A 23,369-nucleotide genomic window follows, 5' to 3' on the forward strand; every position below is an offset into this window, starting at 1 on the left:
GATGCACATCAGATCCAGGAGGAAACTGGGCCTTGGCATTCCCCATTCACCCTCCAACCCAATTAAATTGAATCAGTATGTGTCAAGTGGGAGCTGTAAAAAGCAGGCCCAGGTGCCCAGCTGCTGTAGGGTCTATTGGCCATGCATTTTTCTATTCACTCTCATTTCAATGTTTATGTTGCAACTGTTGATTCCACTTCTGCTTGCAAAGCCCTAGCATAGGAGACAATTATTGCACAAAGGAACATCAGTTATGCTTGGGCTGCCCGAGTGCCTTGCAGGCTGTGTGTGGCTAAGTTTTCAAGACAACCCCGCACTCAGCTAATACCAGATTTGAAATCTGCAATGCCAGCCTAGGGTGGTACCCTGTGGGTGTGAAACACTCCAACTTTCCCCATATGTCTAAAACTATATGGAGTTTCTTGTTTTCTAAATTGAGTCAGAAAATTTAGACCTGAGTTCCAATTCTAGCATTTCTTCTAAATAGCTCACATCTACTCTCTAGGCCTCAGTATCCCTAACTTGAAAATATAATGGTTTGGGAAGCCACTGACATCCCTTCCTGCTCTGACATTCTGTGAGACTGCACTTCTGGTGTCAATTGTCACCTGGTTGATGGATCTCAGAAAATATTCTCTTTGGGCCACAGTTTCCTTATTTGTAAAGTGGTACAAAAACAGTAAGTGCCTCACAAGAAGGTTGTGTGTTTTAAGTGGGTCACTGTATACAGAAACATGAAGCGAAAGAGTACATACAGCAAAAACTCAATAACTGTCTCCTCAATTCTCCCATTTATGAAAGCTGAATAATACTTGCCAGGCTACCTTGTGAAAATTTAAATGAACTTTTTGGAAAGAGATGGAGAGTGCTTGGAATTAAGAAATGCGTATGTAAATGACAGGAATTATTATAAAGCAAAATGGACTAAAGTCAGAGTTTAAGACAGAGCAGTAGCAGATTTGATATGCCTGCTTAAATTATTAAACAAACTAAATAGAGACGTATGCTTAAACCCCTGGATTTATCTCAGATGAGGTTGAAAGGAAGAACTTCAGATGGCTCCTGGGCCCAGAACCCAGGCCATGGGGCATGAGGAAGACGGCAGGGAAGGGCAATGGCAATGGAGTGGCTGTAAGAGGAGCAGGAGCTGCCAAAGCCCAGGGAGCAGCTGAGAGAAGAGGTGATGACAAATGAAGCAGAGGGGCTATTTCAGAACTGTTCACTATGGTTTACAGAGTGCTTTGGCATTTGTTAATATGAGGAGACCAACAGAGCTAGAAGGAATTTTGCTTCCCTTGTTATGAAAAAGGGTGAGCTTTCTTTGCCTAGGAGGGTAATCACCACATATAATAACAGTGTGCCTTTTTGAGCTTATAGCTCTTACAGAGACCCAGCACTCAGACCCTTAAGTAGTGGCTCTGCTCATGGGGGCTCAGAGGGAAGCAGGAGTCATGGCTAGTCAGAGATAAAGCTCTTGGGAAGGAATCCAGGCTTGGCCATGGGCATTTTTTTTCTAATGTTTTATTATGAATAAATAAAAAAGAAATTACAACAGATACCACTGAAATACAAAATATCATATAAGAATACTATGAAAGATGATATGCCACCAAATATAATAATCTAGAAGAAATGGATAAGTTCTTGGAAATATACAACCTTCCTAGGCTGAATCAAGAAGGACTGGAAAATCTAAAAAATCTAGACTGATCAGCAGTATGGAAATTGAAATAATTTCCTCCCAAAAACCTCCCAAAAAGTAAAAGTCCAGGATCAGATGGCTTCACTAGTGAATTCTACCAAACATTCAAAGATGATTTAATACCTTATCTTCTGAAACTTTTCCAAAAAATCGAAGAGGAGGCAATACTTCCTAATTCATTTCATGAGGCCAACATTACCCTGATACCAAAACCTGGTAAAGATAATGCAAAAAAGAAAACTATAGACCAATATCTCTGATGAATACAGATGCAAAACTCCTAAACAAAATTCTAGCAAATAGAATACAACAATGCATTAAAAAGATGACACATCATGATCTAGTGGGCTTCATTCCAGGTGCACAGGGATGGTTTAACATATGCAAATCGATTAATGTGATACACCATATAAACAAAATAAAGGATTAAAATGATATGATCATATCAATAGATTCAGAAAAAGCATTTGACAAGATACAGCATCCATTTATGATTAAAACACTTTATAAATTGGGTATAGAACTCCTAAGAGCTCCAATAAAAAAAAAAAACTATTAGAAACAATAAACAAATACAGTAAAGTTTCAGGATACACATACAAAAATCCATAGTGTTCCTATACACTATCAATGAATTTTCAGAAAAAGAAATGAAAAAAAATTCCTTTTGCAATTCCAACTAAAAGAATAAAATACCTAGGAATGAACCTAATGAAGCATGTGAAGGACCTATACACTGAAAACTATAAGACTTTTTTAAAAAACTGAAGAAGACACAAAGAAATGGAGTTATTTTGTGTTCATAGATTGGAATAATCAACATAGTTAAAATGACCTTATTATCCAAAGCAATATACAGATTTAATGCAATCCCCACCAAAATGGCATTTTTTTAAAGAAACAGAACAAAAAAATCATCAGATTTGTATGGAAGCATAAAAGACCCCAAATTGCCAAAGCCGTCCTGAGAAAAAAGAACAAGGACAGAGGTATCATTCTACATTATACTACAAAGTGACAATAATCAAAACAGCATGGTATTGGCAGAAAAACAGGTACACAGACCAAGAGAACAGAATTGAGAGTCCAGAAATAAACCCCCGAACATATGGGCAAATAATTTTTGACAAAGCCAAAAATATACAATGGAGAAAGAAAAGCCTCTTCAATAAATGGTGCTGGGAAAACTGGAAAGCCACCTGCAAAAGAATGAAACTAGACTACTATCTGTCACCATACACCAAAATTAACTCAAAATGGATCGAAGACCTAAATATAATACCTGAAACAATAAATTACATAGAAAAAAAAACATAAATGCTGAACTAACAGACTTTGGATTTAAAGAGGATTTTATGAATTTGGCCTCAAAGCAAGGAAAGTAAAAGCAAAAATAAACGAATGGGACTATATCAGAATAAAAAGTTTCTGCACAGCAAAAGAAACCATCAACAAGACAAAGAGGCAACCATTTTAATGGGAAAATATATTTGCAAACAATGCCTCCGACAAGGGGCTATTATCAAAAATATACAAAGAATTCATACAACTCAGCCAAAAAAAAAAATCCAATTAAAAAAATGGTTACAGGACTTGAACAGACATTTCTCCCAAGAAGACATACAAATGGCCAACAGACACTGGAAATGGAAAGTGCTTAACCTCACTTGCTATTAGGGAAATGCATATCAAAACCACAATGAAGTACTACCTCATACCTGTTAGAATGAGTATCATCAATAGGACAAATAAAAACTAGTATAGGAGAGGTTGTGGGGAAAAGGAACCCTCATACACTGCTGGTGGGAAGTAAATGGGTACAGCCACTATGAAAAACAGTATGGAGATTCCTCAAAAAACTAAGACTAGAATTACCATATGACACAGCGATCTCTCTTCTGCATCTCTACTCCCAAAATTTGAAAACATATTTCCATAAAGATATATGCACCTTGATGTTCATAGCAGCATTATTCACGACAGCCAAGACATGCAAACAACCAAGGTGTCCTCTGATAGATGATTGGATAAAGAAGATGTGGTACATATATATAATGGAATGCTACTCAGCCATAAGAAAAGATGAAATACTGCCATTTGTGACAACGTGGATGGATCTCAAGATTGTCATGCTAAGCGAAATAAGTTAGAAAAGTTGAGAACCATATGATTCCACTTACATGTAGAATATAAAACGGAAAGCAACAAACGAACAGGGCAAACAAACAGAGACTCATGGACATGGACAAAGTTTAGTGGTTACCAGAGGGAAGGAGAGGAGGTGGGGGATAGATAAGAGTAAAAGGGGTCAAATACATGGTGACAGAAGGAAATTTAACTTTGGGTGGTGAACACACAATACAACATACATACGACATATTATTGAATTGTTAACTTGAAACCTATACAATTTTATTAACCAATGTCACCCAATAAGTTTAATAAGAAAGAAAGGAAGAAAGAAAGAAGAGAGAGAGAGAGAGAGGAAGGAAGAAAAGAAAAATAAAAAAAACTCTCAAACATACAACACAATTGAAAACACTTTCCAGTGAACGCTAGCATAATACCACCTGGATTCTATCATGATCATTTTACTATATCACAGCTGTCCGTCTACATATCCCTCTATTCATCCATACGCCATCTTAATTTGGGTGCATTTCAAAGTAAATTATAAGCCTCAATTCACTTCCCTCTAACTACTTCAGCATGCATATTATTAACTAGAGCTCAAGATCTTCCCTTCCGATATAAAATTTAAATAGTATAACGTTCACAAATGTTAAGCTTGCAGGTGCTGTGTTTTGACAAATGCATGTACCTGTGTAACCCAAACCCCTATGAAGATAGATAACAGCTAATTACCCTAAGGTTGGCTTATAGGTTTGCCACATGACCTTGGATAAGCGTTTAATTTTAATCCCAGCCTGATTTTCAGGCATCAGTAAAATTATCAAAAACTACTCCATTGGGGAAGTGAGATGTTTGTTTTGTTTTGTTTTGTTTTGTTTTCCAGAAGAATTGCTATAATGGTAGCCATTCTGAGTGCCAGGACTTGAGGGTGCTACTTTCGCTCACATAGGCCTGTTAACATCATCATTATTACTATGAGGGGCATAAGAAGTAGGATCTAAAATGCATTTGCCCACAGCTTCTCCCTTTCTAAGCACAGATGACAGAAATAAGAAAAAGTTGTGACAAAAATTGGAAGAGGTCAGCAAAATTCCTTTGGGCCTCCCACCTTCTATTCTGGTTCCCTTCCATGTAGACTTTCCCGTCCCCTCTGACAGCTTCCCGATAACTTCCTCCTTTCTAACCCCCTCACTGGAAGCAACACAGGAAGGAAACAGAGAGAGGAAGGACATGAAAGAGGACAGAGCCCAGGGAAGCTCAGCACAGTGTAGTCAAGGGAAACCTAGGAGTTGAGAAGCAAGAACCACAGCAAGAGACTTTTAGGTGAATTGATATTTTACTGATCAAACATGAAAATGGAATCTGAGACAATTATTGAAAAGCCAAATTACAGATTTTCGAAAACTCGGTAAGTAAGAAGAGAAAAAAACTGCAGTTTGGTCAGATAAGATTGATACTAATTAGAAAGTCAAATTTATCTAACCACTATGCTGTACAACTGAAACTAATATAAAATATCTTTCAATGTCAACTTAATTAAAAAAATTTTTTTTTAAATAAGCTAAAAAAAGAGTCATCTTGTTCTCTAATTCCAACACAGACTCGAAATTGGTGTCCAAACACGGCCACTCCACCCCCATCCCAGGTCTGTCCCAGCTGAACTGGGCTCCTCATGCCCCATCTTGTTCTATCTAGTTCAATCTTTCTAATGACAGCCAGAGAGTACGTCTTAAAACATGAGTTCATTCATGTCACTCCCTTGCTTAAAATTTTCAACCATTTCCATATGTACTGAAAATAAAATCTGAAATCTTTATCATGACTTAAAAAACCCCACATCACCTAGCCTCTGCCAACTCTCCAACCTTATGTCTCATCACTCTCCCTCCTTCTACTGAGTGCAGAGGCCTACTTTTAGCTTCTCAAGGTGCCAGAAAACTGCCCCAAGATCCGATTCTTGCTGTTACCGCTTCGGGGAGACCTCGCCCTGCTTTCCCCCCACCTCCTCCTGTTCATCAAGAGCTCAGAGTACTCTGTTAATGCCTCCCTCTCCTTCTATCTCCAGGAACCTTTTACTTTCCCTTCATTTGTTACTTAGATGTGAATATGTATGTTTATTTGTTTAAAGTCTGTATCCTAAATTAGACTAGTAGCGCCAGGAAGACTGAGACCATTATTGCTTTTGTTCCCTGTCATATCCCCAGTTCCAAGCATCATACCTGGTTCATAGAAACATACTATAAATGCTTGTTGAATGAATGATAAATAAATGAATTGCTGTATACTCATCAATTCATGGATCTAGTTCCACAAACTCTATTGGGTACCTGGGTTACTCCTTTCTCCCACCATAAGTCATGTTCCCTCTCTTAAGGCACTAATCAGTTTCTCCCAAGTTAGGGTCATTTTTTTTCTTTCCCCCACTAGACTATAAACACATACAGGGCATATTTGTTTGGCTTTTTGCAGTTACTGTAGTGTCTAGCACAGTGCCTTGTACTTTATATATGATCTAAAATATATTTTAAGAAAAGTTGAAAGCAAGCAAAGATGGTTGACTTCTTGTTCATGTATCTTACCTTTCCCTGTGCCTATATTGCTGAGTTCCCATACTCTTGTGGAAAGAGTATGGTGCCAGAGTGCCCGAGGATAGCAATTAGAAGTAAGGATCCAGGTGTCTATCAAAATTATGGCCTTCGAGATATCTTATCTCTGTGGAAACCAGGGCTGGGAATGATATTAGGGTATATATGACGTGGTGGATACTGAAGAAAACTTTGTCCTTGCCTATATCTGCCCCTGGAAAGAGATTTGGATGCCCCTGGAATTCCCCAACACAGCAAGCAACAGGCAATAGTGAGGGAGGGGAATCTGCTCCTTGTGTAGCATTTGGGTGATTCTGAAGATTCCAAGAAAAGCTTAAGGGCACTTTGAAGATGAGCTGAGATCTTGTCTTAGGCACTTCCAAGGAAATCTGAGCTAGTGAATTATTATTGGTAATAAGGGTTCATTGAGACCAATAAGCTGATGAAGCAAAGAAAATTTGGGTTTTCCTAATATTAACTAAAAAGTTAATGCAGTCTCTTTCATATTAATCTCAAGCTAGGGCATCCAAGACTTTTCTGAAAAATTCCCAAAGGATACCAAATCGGCTGGTTTGCATACTACACTTTGAGTAACAAGAAATTAGAATACATGGCCAAAGATGCTCTTTCAAAAGGTGTTGGGTGAAAAAGTCCCCGGAACTTAGAGTATAATAGTTGATTTAATTGTCCTCTGCTGAGTTCCCATCATTCTAAAGCCTCTGAAACTTTCTCCCAGTTGCTAAAAATGAATCTCTGCTCCAAATATTTTTGTCATCTTTGAATGGCACCCAAAATAAAGAGAGAAAACCCATTAGCAAAGGAAATTCCTGGGAAGCAAAGCTGCCTACTTTGGGGAAGGGAAAAAAAAATCAGCTCTTCCTAAGGATATATTAAAATCAGTCATAGAAACAGATTTTGAAATTTTGTCATTTTGACCTGACATTTGATGTTTCAGAATGACTAGTAAATGAGAGAAGAAAGCAAAAGCTAAAAAGGCAATTTAATACGATTTCCTTCATACTTTAATCCCAATATAAACTGTCCAGGGTTCTGTGGAGACTTCATTTCCATAAAATCAAAACATGTACTTATAGGAGACACCCTGGTGAGCTTCCAGATCTTGTTGAATCATTTTGGCCCCTGGGTGGTGCAGAAGCTACAGCAGTAGGTGAGGGGCTACAGAGAACAGGGAGTGACCTCACCCTGAAAGACAGACCTGCCCTCACTCAGCTTGCGGGCCAAGTAGCTCATTTCTCTTCCTTTAAATATTGTCCAAGAATCTCCACTATTCCCCTCAAGCACCATACTCCAAAATCTCACACGGAAAACCCTTCCTAACAACCAACCTAAAACACAAGGCAGATATTCAAGGACTAGGATACCAGCAGAAATTTTACATTACACTCAGGTACAGAAGTATATGCAGACACATCCATTGCCATTGGAAGACGGCACGTCAGAAGAAGACTGCATCAACTCAATCTCAACCTCCAGGGCAAGCTCCGTCCCTGCTACTATCTTAAAGTCCTGGGGTTTCAGCTCTCCAGTAGCAGTACTTTGGTAACCCTGCCCACACAGGCTTGAGTAAGTTTTCTTCTGACAGTATGTAAAGAGCAGATGTGTTTACACATCACTTATCCTCCAACAGAAGCTCTCCAAGCACTGCATGAGAATGAACATTAACTTCAGAAGCCAAAGTGATGACCAGCTGGCTTCCTGCAGCTGGCCAGGCCCAAGCAAGTCATAGGTGAGAGTACACACACCTTGCACGGGGCAGCAGAAAAGCAGCTGCCTCAGGTAAAATGTAGCCAGGCAGGTATGTAAACTGGGATAGGTAAACTGGGATAGGTAACTGCTTAAGTAATTACTATGTTTTCCTATTTCAATCTGCCAGGCAAGTCATTGTTTTACAAATCTTCTATTTATTTATCTTTTATTCCTCACCTATTTTTAAAAAATGAGGAGGTTTACAACAAACGCCAACAATGCAATGGACTCATTAAAGAAATTAAAAAACCAGAGTCTGGACTGGAAAACCAGGAAAGCATTGAATTATAAAGCCTAAGCTATAGACATTCATTGCAATCATTGCTCAAATTAGCTCTGTGCTCCTGGTAGCCAAGGCAAAAAAGGAAAAACAATTACTTCTAAAACTCTTATGTACTAAAAGAAAACACATTTGTTCATTAACAGAAACAAATATCTCTAAATTCTAAAATGACCCCTCTGCATCTTGTGTTTTCCAAATTTGATTAAAGCATGATTCCTGGGAACTGATACTAACTGATACTATCATTCCTGGGAACTGATACTAACAACACCGGAGAGTCAGAAGGCTTCTGTCTTATTTCTGGACTTTACGTATACTTTTACGCAGGTAATACGTGATGACATTACAATTTATAAAATTATACTTCTGAAATAAAAATGAATTATTGGACTCGAACTATCAAACAACTTAAAAAAATAATATCCCTTAAGATAATTATTTCAATATTAGAGTCCCAACATCTTATGGTAGGAGGGACTGTGTGTGTTAAATACAGAGTAGGTAGGTGAAGTTCATCTCCTGAAAGCCTAGCTTCCCATTTCTTTTTTTCCCTGGCAGATGATAATGTTTGTTTATGATAATTTTAAAAACTTGAGGTTGGGTACTATTTTAAGAATATGCATAACATAAAAACTATCATTTTAACCATTTTTAAGTGTACAACTCAGTAGCATTAAGTACATTCACCTTCCTTCCCATTTCTGCAACCCCACCTCTACCCCAGCCCTTCCTATAAAGAGAAAACCTACAGACAGTATTGTTTTTCTTGGGGCTTTATATGTAGTTACCTCTTAAAAAGAGTTACATCTCAAGAGGTAATGCTTACCATAAAGGAACGAATGAAAGATTTTCAGAGAGAGAGAGACAATGAGACAAAAACTTTGGGTAAACAGGCCTTTCTAATGTCCTTAACTTAATACTTTCTTTCACCTCTGCTTTCTTAGGGATATAATGGAAGAAGCTTGAGATTTAGAGTTGCTACTCTGCTGTGCGTTAGTTGCATAAACATTTAGCTGGTATCCTTCTGCCTTGATGTCTTCATCCATAAAATGGGGATAGTAATACTGATATCAATGTTGCTGTGTAATTTAAATGAGGTAATACACACCAAGAGGGACATTAAAATTACTGTGCACAAATTGGTTATTATTTATCTACAATTCTGGTCCTAATTAATACCATTAGGCTTCAGGCTCCTTGAGGACAGGGTTTGAGTTCTGTTCACTGTTGTGCTGAGTGCCCAGCCTGAGTACATGATTAGCGCTGAGCTAATATTGGTTACATGTATGGAGGGATAAGTTATCCCCATTTTTCTGAATATTCTTAATATATCCAAGATTGTGAAAAATAAAACCACGATGAAGAAGTTAATTGAAAAAGAAAGCAAGTCTGTATGGTTTGTTGAACTCTGGTTCCAACATGGATGGAATTGTCATTAGTACATGAAAACTAGTGCTCAAGGAATGGCCACTCATAAACTGGCACAACCTTCCTGTAGGGCAATTTGGACATAAAAACCTCAAAAAATAAGCACAATTTGACACAAAATTCCAAGTCCAGGAAGTTATGAGAAATAGTCATAGATGTGCATGAACTATAAGGATGTTATACACAGAAAAACCAGAAACCACTTTCTCGCTCAACAATAGAGACTGACAAAAAAATTATGTGTATCCTGACAATGGGACACAATGCAGCCAGCTTTTAAAACGATTGTATAAAGGTGTATTTATTAACAAGATGTCTAGAATACACTCAAAAAAAAAAAAAAAAAAATTAAAAAAAAAAAACAAAAAAAAAAAAAAATACAAACAAAATGTTAACAAAGATGACCTTTATTCTTGCTTCATTATTTTTTTTCTATTTATTCTAACTTTATTTTGTTTTTCTGAATTATCTCATGTTTCTATAATAGGTAAAAATTATTTGTGTAATCTTAAGAAAATAATTAACAACAGAAAAAGAAAGAAAATATGGTCTCAAATATGCTCTAAGGAATTTGGGGAGCTTGGGAAACACATTAGAAAGTCCTAGAGAACAAAGCCCTAGATCTGCACACCAGTGAGGCGACTCAAAGGGTGAGGCAGAACATACAAAATGCCAAGCCAACCGGTCAGTTGACCAGTTTCCGTCCAAGTCATTTAGTAAAGTAAATGCAATGATCTCGACTCCAGTTTCCCCAGCCAATGCCACACTGACCCCCAGCCAGCCTTACTTAGAAGCCTAATGGTCAGTGTCAGTAACTGATCTCCCCCACTTGAGGTAGGGCATTTATATGAAGCAAAGTCAGGAAATGTCCACGCTCCAGGTTACTCAGCCAAGTCCCTGGCAGGAGACCAGCTCCCAGAAGAGAAAGTGAACCAGGAGACTTCAGGGTAGCCACCCATAGTCAGTCCTTCCTGAACCATGAACAAGGCACAGGGCCCAAGGCAGAGGAATAGCTAGAAATAAATGGATGGACAAATATTTTCCTCCAGCTTGGTAAATCAACCTGACTCAATTTAACTTCATTCCATACACACACACACATACACACACAAACACAAATAAGTGCTCACACAATTAGAACAGCCAAGGAAGTATCAGTTCCGTATTTTTGTAGTTGCTACATTTTCCGGTTGAAAGTTGCTTCATTATTTACAATGTCCTCTCTTCATCTCACTAGCTTTCTTGCTTTACTGAGAGCCCTAAAACTCCCCAGGCCTCTAGAGTGTATAAACTTGTTCAAAAATTCGTGCCACAACTGTAAGATTGGAAATTCTCTGTAGCCTGTCCTTTCTCTGATAATGCCTTCTTGTTGCTGTGTCTCTAACAATCATCAAGCTCATAGCATGTGATCAAATCCCCTCAGTTTGTGCAGAGGGATCTGGAATGCTGGGCAATTTCAGGAAAGACCCAGCACGAGGTTACCCCAAGAACAATGGTCTTTCAGCACAAATATCACACTGGACCCAGAATTCTGTTTTATAAAGCTCAGGAGAACCATGCTCAGTTCTTTCCATGCATGGAATCGCTGTTCTGAGGACAAGACCAAAGCTAAGGCTTTCCAAACCATATGTTAGAACCCTGCTCACTTTTCTACACTCTACGAGAGGAAGGGAGAAAGGCAAGGGGGAACTATAGCATTTGTTGTTGTTGTTGTTGTTGTTGTTGTTGTTGTTGCATAAAAAAGTACTTTTTTTTTCCTAGCAGGTGTGGGCTGAGAGCACAAATTTAATAATGCGGTCCAAAAACTCCACTTGTTGGGTGGATGAATCTGTTGGAACTCTGTTAGTCCCAATAGAGAAAAATCCCAAGACCAGTAGGCTTAAGCAAAGGGGAATTTATTGTCTCAGGTAGAAGAAAATGTCAAGGGTAGGTCTGGCTGAATACATAATTCAGATCAATGATGCCAGGAATCAATCAATCTCTCTCTATTCATCTAATTTCCTCTGTGTTGGCTTCATTCTCAGCACATTCTCATGTTGAACTCCCAAAGAACCCAGGCTTTCATTCAATTAGATTAACAAAAGAGAACTTCTCTCCTCTTCAAAAACTCCACAGAAGTCCCAGAACTATCGGACCGACCTGAGCGGCATGCTGTGCTTGAAAGAAATCAGGTGATTCGAGAAAAATAAGCTGATTGGCCATGCCTGCCCTGCCCCCTGCTACTCCAAAGGAAAATTGAGGTGATGTCACCAGAAGAAGGAAAAGATGGAGGTCAGCCAAGAATATTAATGCCCTCCACCCTGGGGTGTAGTGATCTTGGGTAGCAGACTGCACAGGGTACAGGCAAGAAATGCTCAAGGGTCAGCAGTCCCAAAAATCACTCACGTCAATGACCCATAAACTCAGAAGGCCTTACATAGAGCAGGAGAACAACTTTCAGAAGCAGTCCAGATCAGAGTATGTCTAGAAGGGAGAGCATAGGCTCTGGGTGGGAAGAGGTGAAGCCAGAGGAGTCAAAGAGATGGCCCCCTTGCCACAGCCTATGGGAGATACCGCTTACAGCAAAGACCCGCCACACAGCGAGACTCATCTGAGCTGCCTGGCACCACGCTGCAGGCACGAACCTCTGCTGCTATGCCTGCCCCACCACTCTTTCAAGAGGCTGGGTCTCGGTGAGACCATCCAATGGCCAAGCCCAAGTCACCTGTCTTCACTAATGATATTCTAGGCAGGAAGAGGCCCCACCTGGTCTCTTGGGCTTCCTCCAAAGACCACCCACGGAAGTGGAAAGGGACTCTACCAAAGAAAATCAGGGTGCTGTGAGCAACCGTGATTGATCAGATAGCAGTAAAGCAACAAACTTGTATGGCAATCTCTTAAAACTCATGACTTTCAACTCACAAGAGATGTTTACCCTGTGCTAGATCTCGAAATATGACCATTATCAATCTTACCCAAAATAAAACAAATCTCTGGTCAATACTAAAATTTTTAGTACACCCATCCGTAAGATCAGAGGACAAAAAGATCTTTATTTTATGTAATGATTGCTGGCATCACATCAATCAACCTTCCTACTTCTTTCCATGTATCCCCATTCCCTACCCCAAAGGTCTCCAATACCCTGAAATTTAAATAAATAAGAAGAGTACTATGAAAGCTATCATAGACTATCAGTTTAAAAATCCCTCGGATGGGCAAAACAGTTCTATTGAAATAGCAATGAGGAGAAACCCAATTCTAGGACAGGATTGTGCTGGAATGAGACCTGAAACAGGCACTTCCACTGTGGCACCCTCCTGACAATACCTTCGTGGACACATGCCTGAGGCAGGAAGAGAAACAGCAAAAAAGAAGTTGAGAGCATCAGAGAATCCTCACTAAACAGTCAGACATGTTAAGTTTCTGTGTCTAGTCCCTTATTTATTAAAAGAGAGAGAGAGATCAAGGCATTAAGTACGCAAAAAAAAAAAATTACTTAATGAAAACTTCACACGCACATGCACACACACAAGGAGGAGAAGAAAACCATCTTTAGAAATATAGAAACCTCAGTGTCCTGATTTGTAATGAAGGCCAAGACATACCATTCAATAGAAAAGGCAAGTTGCTGAACACTGTGATGAATATGGTACCAAAGGTGCAAAAATATGGAGTAATTATATGTACATTCATACTTATAAATGCTTAAAATATCTCGGAAGGGCACATGAGTAAACTAATGAAAGTGGAGCAGGGACTGGTGTTGGGGTCTGGGAATGGAGAGACTTTTCACCAGTTTCTCTGGTGCAGTCCCTCCTGGAAGAAAATGTTGTGAAGGCAAACTAAAAAAACTGAAATGTGCTTGTTTCTATTATACCAGAGATCTACAAAAGAATGGAACATCCACGTGTATTTATTATCTATTCAGAACTGTAAATGGACTTTTACGTGCAAGCTGGGGGCTTACACAGATGACCCAAACCCTTTCTGAGAACACAGCCTTTTACCCACCCACCTAGGAGCAAATGAGATCTTGAGCAAAAACCTTAACCAAATAAGATCTTTAACAAAAATATATTGGGAATCCTGAATTGTTTGATTCATCTATAATTAACTGAGACCTGGAATTTGCTTCAAGAATTTGTTTCTCTGTTTCTCTTGCTTCCTATTTATTCCTTATGTAGTAGAAGCACAAGAATCAGCAATATTATTTTCTAACCTTGAGAAAAAAGTTAAACATGGGCAAAGGAGATTCTAAGAAGCTAAGAGGAACAAGAAGAAAGAAACACCCAAATGCTTCAGTCCATTTCTTAGAAATTTCTTAAACATACTTCAAAATGTGGAAAAGCATATCTGCTAACGGAGAAGAAAATCTGAAGGCACGGTAAAGGTGAATAAAGACCTTTATGAAAGAGAAATCAAAACTTAAATGCTTCCCAAATAGAAAAGAAACAAGGAATTCAAATTATTGTTCTATTAACTAAATAGTATAGTTGCAAAATAAAGAGTTGCAGGTACGTTGTCGACATTCTGAATATAGCTAAGTGAATACATTTTTAATTAGTACAAAGGTAAGAAAGATAATATCGGCTGTTTGAAAGAACACAGGACTCCTTCAACATTCCTTGAATAATTGCTTTAAAAGATTTGCTCTGATCTGTCAAAAATGTGAATGGAAGAATGAAAAGACACTTGGTGTTTTGCTCCAGCAGGGCTAGGAGATAACTTACTAAAGAGAGCACCTCCCAAAAGAAAGGGGAACACGAAGTAGCAACTTCCATTGTTGACACTCCTGTGTGTGGGCACTTTATAAACATCGCCTGATTTAATCTTTACAACCACTCAGTGAGGTAAGTACTATAATTCTCCCTATTTTTCAAATGAGGAAACGGGCATCAAGAGGTTAAGCATTTGCCCAGAGACATCCAGCTGGAGCAGGAGGGCCAGTTCTCAGTGCTGGTGGAGCTGGGGCGCTCACAGTCTCCCACTTGCTCCTAACCTCGCTTCTATCGGGGCCAACCTACTTTCACACGTGGCCTGATTCCCTTGTGCTCAAGTTAATTGGTAAGATTGTCCTACATTTTCCTGGAGAGGAAATAACTATTTGAAGGCTCTTCGTCACCAGGGCACGAATATCTTTTCTAAGTGGGTACTGTTTCTGCTAATTAAGGAAGACCGAAAGCTAGAACAAGCAGGAGGGCAGCCTCTGACTCATCTTCTTCGGCTTCAACTATGAAAATGGACCCTGGAGAGTCAAAAGAAGAGAGACGATAAAAGACAAGGCTGGGACACCACCCTTCAACTGGATGAAAAACATTTGAACATGGCTCCTGTTTGACCCAGAAATAAGGCTTCTACAACTGAAATTTGTTCAGACACTCATCAAAAATATCTCTGCCTCGTCTCTCTCCCAAAGTGCCTCTATAGCCACAGAAAAATCTCAACTCAAATATTCCAGAACACCTCCTCCCATTGGCAAAGGAGGACCGAAGCTGTCTAATTTTAGGGTCTAACAGTTGGCATGCAATTAAAACTATATTTATTATGGGCTTCAGAGGAGAATAATTTATTTATGGGTAAATTAAGATCGTTGCAATACAAACACGCTCCCACGGATTGGGATTTAACTATGCTCAACTGGGGACCGTAAGAACTCTGCCATTTTTACAACATGGGGCTTACTGTTTCAAAACAAGCAGAAGATCAGCCACTTCTAGTCCACTTTTCAATATCAGTCCCCAGTGCTGCGGCAGGGTTACAGCCAAGGCTATCTTTATTTTAGCATTGGTAATGATATGAGGTGTTGGATCAAAAGAAAAGAAATTATATTAGTGTTAAAGTTCAGAAAAGCCAACTGAGAATATTTTTTGCTTTTGTTTTTTGCTTTAAAAACTTTGCTGACCAAACATTTAGGCTGGAATAGATGAGTCTAATTATGCTGATTTATTTTGTGTCACTGATTTGCTAAAATAAAGTGGAGAAAAGCATACCTTATTATTTAAATGAGAAATAAAAGACAAAAATAGCTTATGGTGTGCAAGCATTGTTCTCCTGAGGACAAGGTTACCATTATACTCTTGTCAATTCAGTATCTCCTTTTATTTAGTTTAAGAGTTTTCCAACCTAATCAGAGTATGTTCCCACCTCCACCATGGCTTTACAAAAAAAATATAAAGTGTATAAAAATACACAAAAGAATGCGTCCCTTCCAAATAAAAAACTATATCACAATGTTCTGTGTGGGGTACAACATTTTGTTTTTGAACTTGTTTTTGTGTTCTGGTGTAGAAAGAAGTCTAAAGCCTAGAATTTAGTTTTATAGCACTGTTATTTGATCTATTTTCCCCAGATTGAGGACTTTAAATTATTGGTAACCTGTAACAACATTCTCTGAGTTACGCTTTTCTGCTCTTCTTTTCCTGCACAGTCACTATTGTGATTGGCCCAGGTGATTTCGAACTAGTACCTTCATGGTCAAACCCATTTAACATAAAGAGAAATGGAGAGCTGATAATTACCCCTGACTAACATCCTGAGTACACAGACACTCTGCCCTAGGGTTAGTCCTCATCATAGAACTTGTTTCATTTTCATGGAAACATTCATTGCTATATGAAATAATCTTGCTCACTTATTCATATACTTGTTTATTGTCTGCTTCTTACCACAACATGATTTCCATGAGGTTAGAAAATGCATCTTTCCAATTTATCCTTGTGTTCCCAGCACTGGCATGTAACAGAGATTCAACAAATATTTGCTGAAGGAATGAGTTCCCTAATGCTTCTGGGAATACAAATAATGGATCTATAAGCGAATCCCAAAATATAGTACTCGAGGATCTTAGATCTTCTAAAGCAGCGGTCTCCAACTTTTTGGCACCAGGGACCGGTGCTCCCATGAGAATCTAATGCCTGATGATCTGAAGTGGAGCTGAGGCGGTGATACTAGCGCTGGGGAGCAGCTGCAAACCCAGATGAAGCTTCGCTCTCCCTTGCCCGCTGTTCACCTCCTGCTATGCGGCCTGGTTCCTAATAGACCACAGACCGGTACGGGTCAGGGTTGGGGACCCCTGTCTAAGGAATCTCATAGGTCATTCAGAGTTGGCAAATTTTTGTTAAAGGACCACATAGTGAATATATCGGACTTTGTGGGTCATATGGTCAATACCATGACTACTCAATTCAGCTGCTGTAGCATGAAAGCAACCATAGACACTATATGAATGAGCATGGCTGTGTTCCAAAAAAACTTTATGTATATAATCAGTTACTGGTGGGCTGAAGTTTGCTGATCTCTTCTAGACCAGCAGAACTGTTTCCTGTCCCACTCCCATGTCCAGCCACTGCCTTACTTTACTCACATACCACTCCTGGTCTCACAGAGATCCACCACCTTAGCCGAAGCGAGGCCACATGCAGAGCCCTCGCTGCAAGGGGGTAGAGAAACAAATGTGTATTCTCCAGACTCTTTAAACACCAAGCCAAGCTAGAAGGGGACTGGAAGGGGTTTTGAGTAAACCAGTTTATAGCATCTTCCACACAGATCCTGAAGCTTCATCTGGGTTTGCAGCTGCTCCCCAGCACTAACATCACCACCTCGGCTCCATCTCAGGTCATCGGGCATTAGATTCTCATTGGAGCACAGTCTCTGGTGCCAAAAAGTTGAGGACCACTGCTTTAGAAGATTCAAAGATCCTCGAGTACTATATTTAGGGATTCGCTTATGGATCTATTATTTGTATTCCCAGAAGCATTAGAGAACTCATTCCTTCAGGAAATACTTGTTGAATCTCTGTTACATGCCAGGCTCCTTACCTTTATCTCCACACCAGTTTAGACCATTCCGGAGGATGAAGGAGCTTCAGCCCAAGGATCTGTGAAAAAACTACATTTTGGGGAAGAAAAGTAGCTTCTCAAACTGCCTACAGGGTTGACACTACAGGAACATTTTCAGACTGTTAAGGAAAGCCACACAAGTACAAAAGTGAAGAACTAGAATAATACCAAGATAACTCAGATCTCAAAAAATTTTTGCCTGATCACTAAGGCAAAAGGTAAGGAAAAAACTAACAAACAAAAATACCTCTCAAATTCAAGTAATTGCCTTAGTCATTTTTTGCACCTGTAGACACATCTTTAAACCCCGAAGTTCAGCAGGGTGGGGTTGCGATGCTCCTTCTAAATGCTGCCCATTGGCTTCTGCCCGCACCTTCGGATCTGAAGGGAACGTCAGTGTCAATGAGGCAAATACACCCGAATACAGAGGGGTGAACAAAATAAACAGAATAAATCACATTAGCTTCTTTTTATCTATTACTAGATAACTGCTATGAGATAAGAGCTGGAAATAACACAATTATACAAGGAAAGTTTTCTTATACGAAAAGTAGTTGGATGTGATAGTTCCACTAATCAGAGATCAAACTAAATACACCAAAATTTCGGTAGTTATGTCTAAATAGAATTGTAATGACATTCTTTTCAAATTTTCAAAAATATGTATACGCTGTATATATAATCCATTTTTTGTAGATTTACTGGTTATTTTTGGTTATTCTGTGTTTACCTCTCCAGAGCTTGTCTTGCTCTACACACAGGAGGCTGCCCTGTGTGGACTGCATCACCCATCTGTCTTGTTGCCACAGGTTGATTTCTAGAAGGAGACACTGAAATAGAGTTTGGAATATATAATTCTTTTTAAAAAGAGCAATTTACTCCCAAACAATAAGTGGATATATAGTTATTTATTTATGATGCATTTATTATTTTTACCCCTTCATTAAATATTTATAGTCTATATAGTACAGGATGATATCTAAGACATATGAGCTTAAAAGATGTTTGAGATATTATCCCTTTCTCAAGAAGCTCACAATTGAATGCACAAAACTTAGTTATAAATGATATCATTACAAATACTACAAAAGGCAAAGTGTTCTTAGAAATATTTATGTTAAGAGAAACTGTTCATTTTTCGAGAAGAGAAATGTAAATGCTGGCATGCACATGTAATTCTTGTGTCAACTTGACTAGGCTACAAGATGCCCAGATATTTGGTCAAATACTGTTCTGGGTGTTTCTATAAGGGTGTTTTAATTAGTAGAGTAAAGCAGATTGCTTTCCATAATGTGGCTGGGCTTCATCCAATCAGTTGAAGGCCTGAATAGAACAAAAAGACTGACCCACCCCCAAGTAAAGGAGAATTCTTCAGCAGACTGCCTTCGGACTTCATCTGCACCGCTGGCTCTCCTGGGTCTCAAGCCTAGTAGCTCACACAACAGTTTTTCACTTGCCAGCCTCCACGATCTTATGAGCCAAATTTTTTTAACAAATCTCTCTCCCTCCACTCATTCAGCTTATTGAATGGCTTCATCATTCACCCAGTTGCTCAGGCTCAATATCTTAAAGGCATCCTTAATTCCTTTTTCCTTCGTACCCAACATCCAATCCTTTAGTAAGAACCACCAGTTATATCTAAGGTATATACTAAATCTATCCACTTATCATCTTCACTACCATTTTATTCTCGCTCCCCTTCATCTCTTCTCCTTAGAGCTGTGTTTTTAAAAACAACAAACAAAACAAAAAAATAACATGAACCTGATCATATCACTTCTGTACTGAATACCTTCTATGGTTTTCCATCTCGCTCAAAATAAAATCCAAACTTCTTTTCAATACTACTAGCATTCTTTTGTTAAACAGTCACCGTTTTTCTTAAAACCAGGATTTGTTACTTCATGTGCTTTCGCCTCTCCGACCTGATGTCCTACCACTCTCTTAACTGATCTTTCTGTTGTTTCTGGAATATCCAAGTTAATTCCCACCTCAAGGCCTTTACATTTGCTGTATCCTCTGCCAAAACATTGTACCCAAATCTTCATGATGGCATTCGTGTCTCAGCTTAAATGTGCCTCCTCTGAGGGTGTCTTCCCTAACGCCTTGTCTTTCTCCTTTTCTCCCCATCTCCCATCCCCTAACACTGCTTTAATTTTTCATGGCACTTACATTTGGCTTGAGACCTCTAGACAGAATCCACATCACTTGCTTCCTGGGTCTACCTGCAGAAGAGGCTGGGCCTCCAACTACTCAAAACTTACCCAGTCAGCATTATAGGAAATTGCTTCCTCATAACCTATTGAACCCTGACAGCAAGGACAAAGAGATAAAAATCTTCCAAAGTGCATATAGAAGATGAGTTCTGGGCCTGCTCCAGGTGTGTTTACTGCATGGGGAACAGGAGTAAAAGCAGAATTCATATGTCATGAGGTACAGGATGGCCAGGGATAAATCTGATAGGGATGAGCCACTGAGCTCTACAATATGATACTACTCTCCTTGGGAGAGAAGACCTGCTAGTGGAAGATACTTTGTGGAAACACTAGGCCCAGGGAGTAGGGATTGCTCTACCAATTTAGGGTAATAAATATTGTTTGAGGCAATGGGCTAAAAAGCAAGTTAACTAGGTTACCTCTAAAAGACCCTCCTCCAATCACGACTTGATGCTGCAAGAAACAGAGTCTCAGGATGGCATTCGACACCCTATTGTTTTATATGGAACATTGCTCACACTTTACTGGCACCTTACCTATGGCAAATTAAAGCACATGTTACCCTACCATCATCCGTAATACGTCTTCTACATGAACTTGGTTATATAAGTTAATGATCTTCCTACTTCTCCTGTCTTTTATGTCATTTGCAAATTAAGTTGCCTTTCTCTTTGGTGGCTTTATTATCCTTCTGTATCTCTGTGAATATCTTGCTTAAATTGTAGGTTCTTCATTTCAATCAAGGTAGCAAAACAGAAGCAACAAACTTATTGTGCAGAATGACACCATGTTGAAGGTACTTAAAAAAATATTGGAGAAAAGAAGCAAACTAAACACCAACTCCTTCACCTATCATCCCAAATGCACCCTCATCGTTCTCCATGTGTGGGATGCTAGGCTAGGCCTTGACTCTGTCAAGTCACATAACTCTGCAAGCCTAATTACCCTGGCCTGACCTGTGTCTTATGTTTGCTCTGGACTTCTACTATTTCTCTTGACAGCAAATCACAGGTGAAAAGTGGCATTTTAATGAATTGTGAATGCTTGTGAAGACAGAAAGGCCACATAAACTGGATACAGACCTGTATTTGTTATTTTAAAGTATATATAAAGAAAAGTTATAGAAATAAGGGCAGCATTAACTTGAATGAATATCTATATCACATCAAGGGTCTACCTGAGAAAGTCACGGGAACTGATGCAGCATCTAAAGCCATTTCTAAATACACAGATTCTTAAGACCATTACCTTTGAAGCCTTAGCTATTACCAGGTACTTGAAGAGCACAAGTGTCCCTTCTCCTAGCATTCTTTTCCTAAATAGTCAAGCACAGGTTTTATTAAAACCAGGATTTGTTACTAAAAAGATAAAATTTAATTGTGTTTCAGCTAGGATTCTTCTATTGCAAGCAACACAAATTATACCAGCTAACTTAGCATGAAAGGAAATTTGTTGAGAGGATATGGTAGCTGACATATTCATTGAGGAAAAGCTGAAGAACTGGGTCTCAACAGGGACAAGAATGAGGCTGCCCTAGGAATCTCGGTAGTTGGAATCGACAGGGAGTCTTCAAGATGCCACTGTTGAGTTTAGCAAGTTCCAGGCAGTTTTTTGTTTGTTCATTTGTTTGTATTAAATCCACAGAGATAGTGCATCTTATTGCCCTATCTTGGTCAAGGTTAGCAGGACAGTCCCACTAAGACTGTAATCATTGGGAGAGGAGTTAGTCTACCAAACAAAATCAGGAAGCTGTTACTAGAACACAAAAATGGAGGGCACTGGGGAGTGGTGGTGGGGTTTATATGGTGGAGGAATGGATAAATGTCCACTCTAGTCCACCAAATGGTTTACTGACGGAAAGTGTTTTCATCCTAGTCATGTAATTTTGAGTATTAATTTGATGACAGTGACTAATTTAATACATTAAGAAAAGTCTCTCTATGCATTGGCTTAGCAATCAGGGCCAGCTATTTTGCATGGTGATTTGTCTTGAATTTGTACTGGAAGAAATATCCCATGCTCCACTGAAGTTACTGTCTAACTTTTCCATTATCTCGCACATTCTTTTCATCCATTTCTCATGGTGTGTATCCCACATATTTACTTTGTGCTTCTCTTTTTCTGCTTTATGACCCAAGTATATCTAAATTCCTGCACTCCTTGGAGGTCCATAAGCTGAATATTGTTACTTTTTTTTTTTTTTAACTTTTACACTGTTGTTATCTGGGGGAGAAATATATACTCCAAACATGGATGGTTAAACTGCCTTAATATTTCCTCCCGTGAGTCTCTAAATAGGCCCGCTTTTTTTTAAATAGCTTTTTTTTATTGTGGATTTTATTTTTATGTTCCACGTGAACCAAAGTCATTCACACAGTTCATTTATTTACTGCTTTGGGTTTTTTTTTTCTTTTTAAACTTTTGACAGCTACATTCAGTAGCCCAGTAAATCAGGTATCATTTGTAGTGGTGGTGGTGGTGGCGGTGGTGTGTGCATGAATGGACATTTTTTTCTTTTTTAAGATTTTGATAGTTAAGGGAATATTTGCTCATTCCTTTTTGAGACAAAATCAAAATAATTTAAAAGAAAACATTTGAACGCTTCGATTTTTAAAATTCCATTATCACTCACAAGTGCAAAATATATACTGCCAGTCACTGCTGCTGTTCCAAAAAGTGACAGAAATGACTGGGTAATCATCAGCAGGGTGCATTTTGTTTTATAACTGTTAAGAAAGTGACAAGTTGCCAAGCAGTTCGTTTGGAGTCCCTGACTTCTCTTCTTCTCCTCACCTTGTCATTCAATCAGCCCATCCGCAATCCTTTAGGAACTACCTTTAAGCATTAGCCTATATCCTTCCATCTCTCTCTCTGTGTCCATGACTAGCACCCCAGGCCCAGCTACCATCTTTCTTCTGGACTATAAGAACCACCTAAAGTTTCCCAGCTTCCACTCACAACAACTGATTCCCCCACCAGACAGCAACCAGAGTTATCTTTCAATAATGTATAGCATGTCAATTTGAGGTCAAAACCCTCTAATGGCTTCCCATGACACCCAGAATAAAATCCAAACCCTTCCGCACAGCCGCCAAAGCCTGACATAATGCACCTGTCAACCTCTCCCACTCGTGCTTTGTCCTTGTTGTTCCTTGAATAACCAAGCTAGAGCCCACCTCAGGGCCTTACGCTAGCTATTCTCTGCACCCCTTGAAGTGGATCTCAACAGGGACAAGAATGAGGCTGACCTAGGAATCTCGGTAGTTGGAATCGACAGGGAGTCTTCAAGATGTCACTGAAGATAGTTCAAACACTATCTTCTGAAGGTTGTACACCTTTCTCCTTCTTATTTCTCAGGTCTCAGGGCAAATAGCTGATCCTTGGAGAGGTCTGCAATGATCACACTTTCTAAATTGCCACCACAGTCTTATTCCT

Source organism: Pteropus medius, unplaced genomic scaffold (genome assembly GCF_902729225.1).
Source record: "Pteropus medius unplaced genomic scaffold, Ma_sr-lr_union100, whole genome shotgun sequence".
In the NCBI taxonomy this organism is placed as follows: domain Eukaryota; kingdom Metazoa; phylum Chordata; class Mammalia; order Chiroptera; family Pteropodidae; genus Pteropus; species Pteropus medius.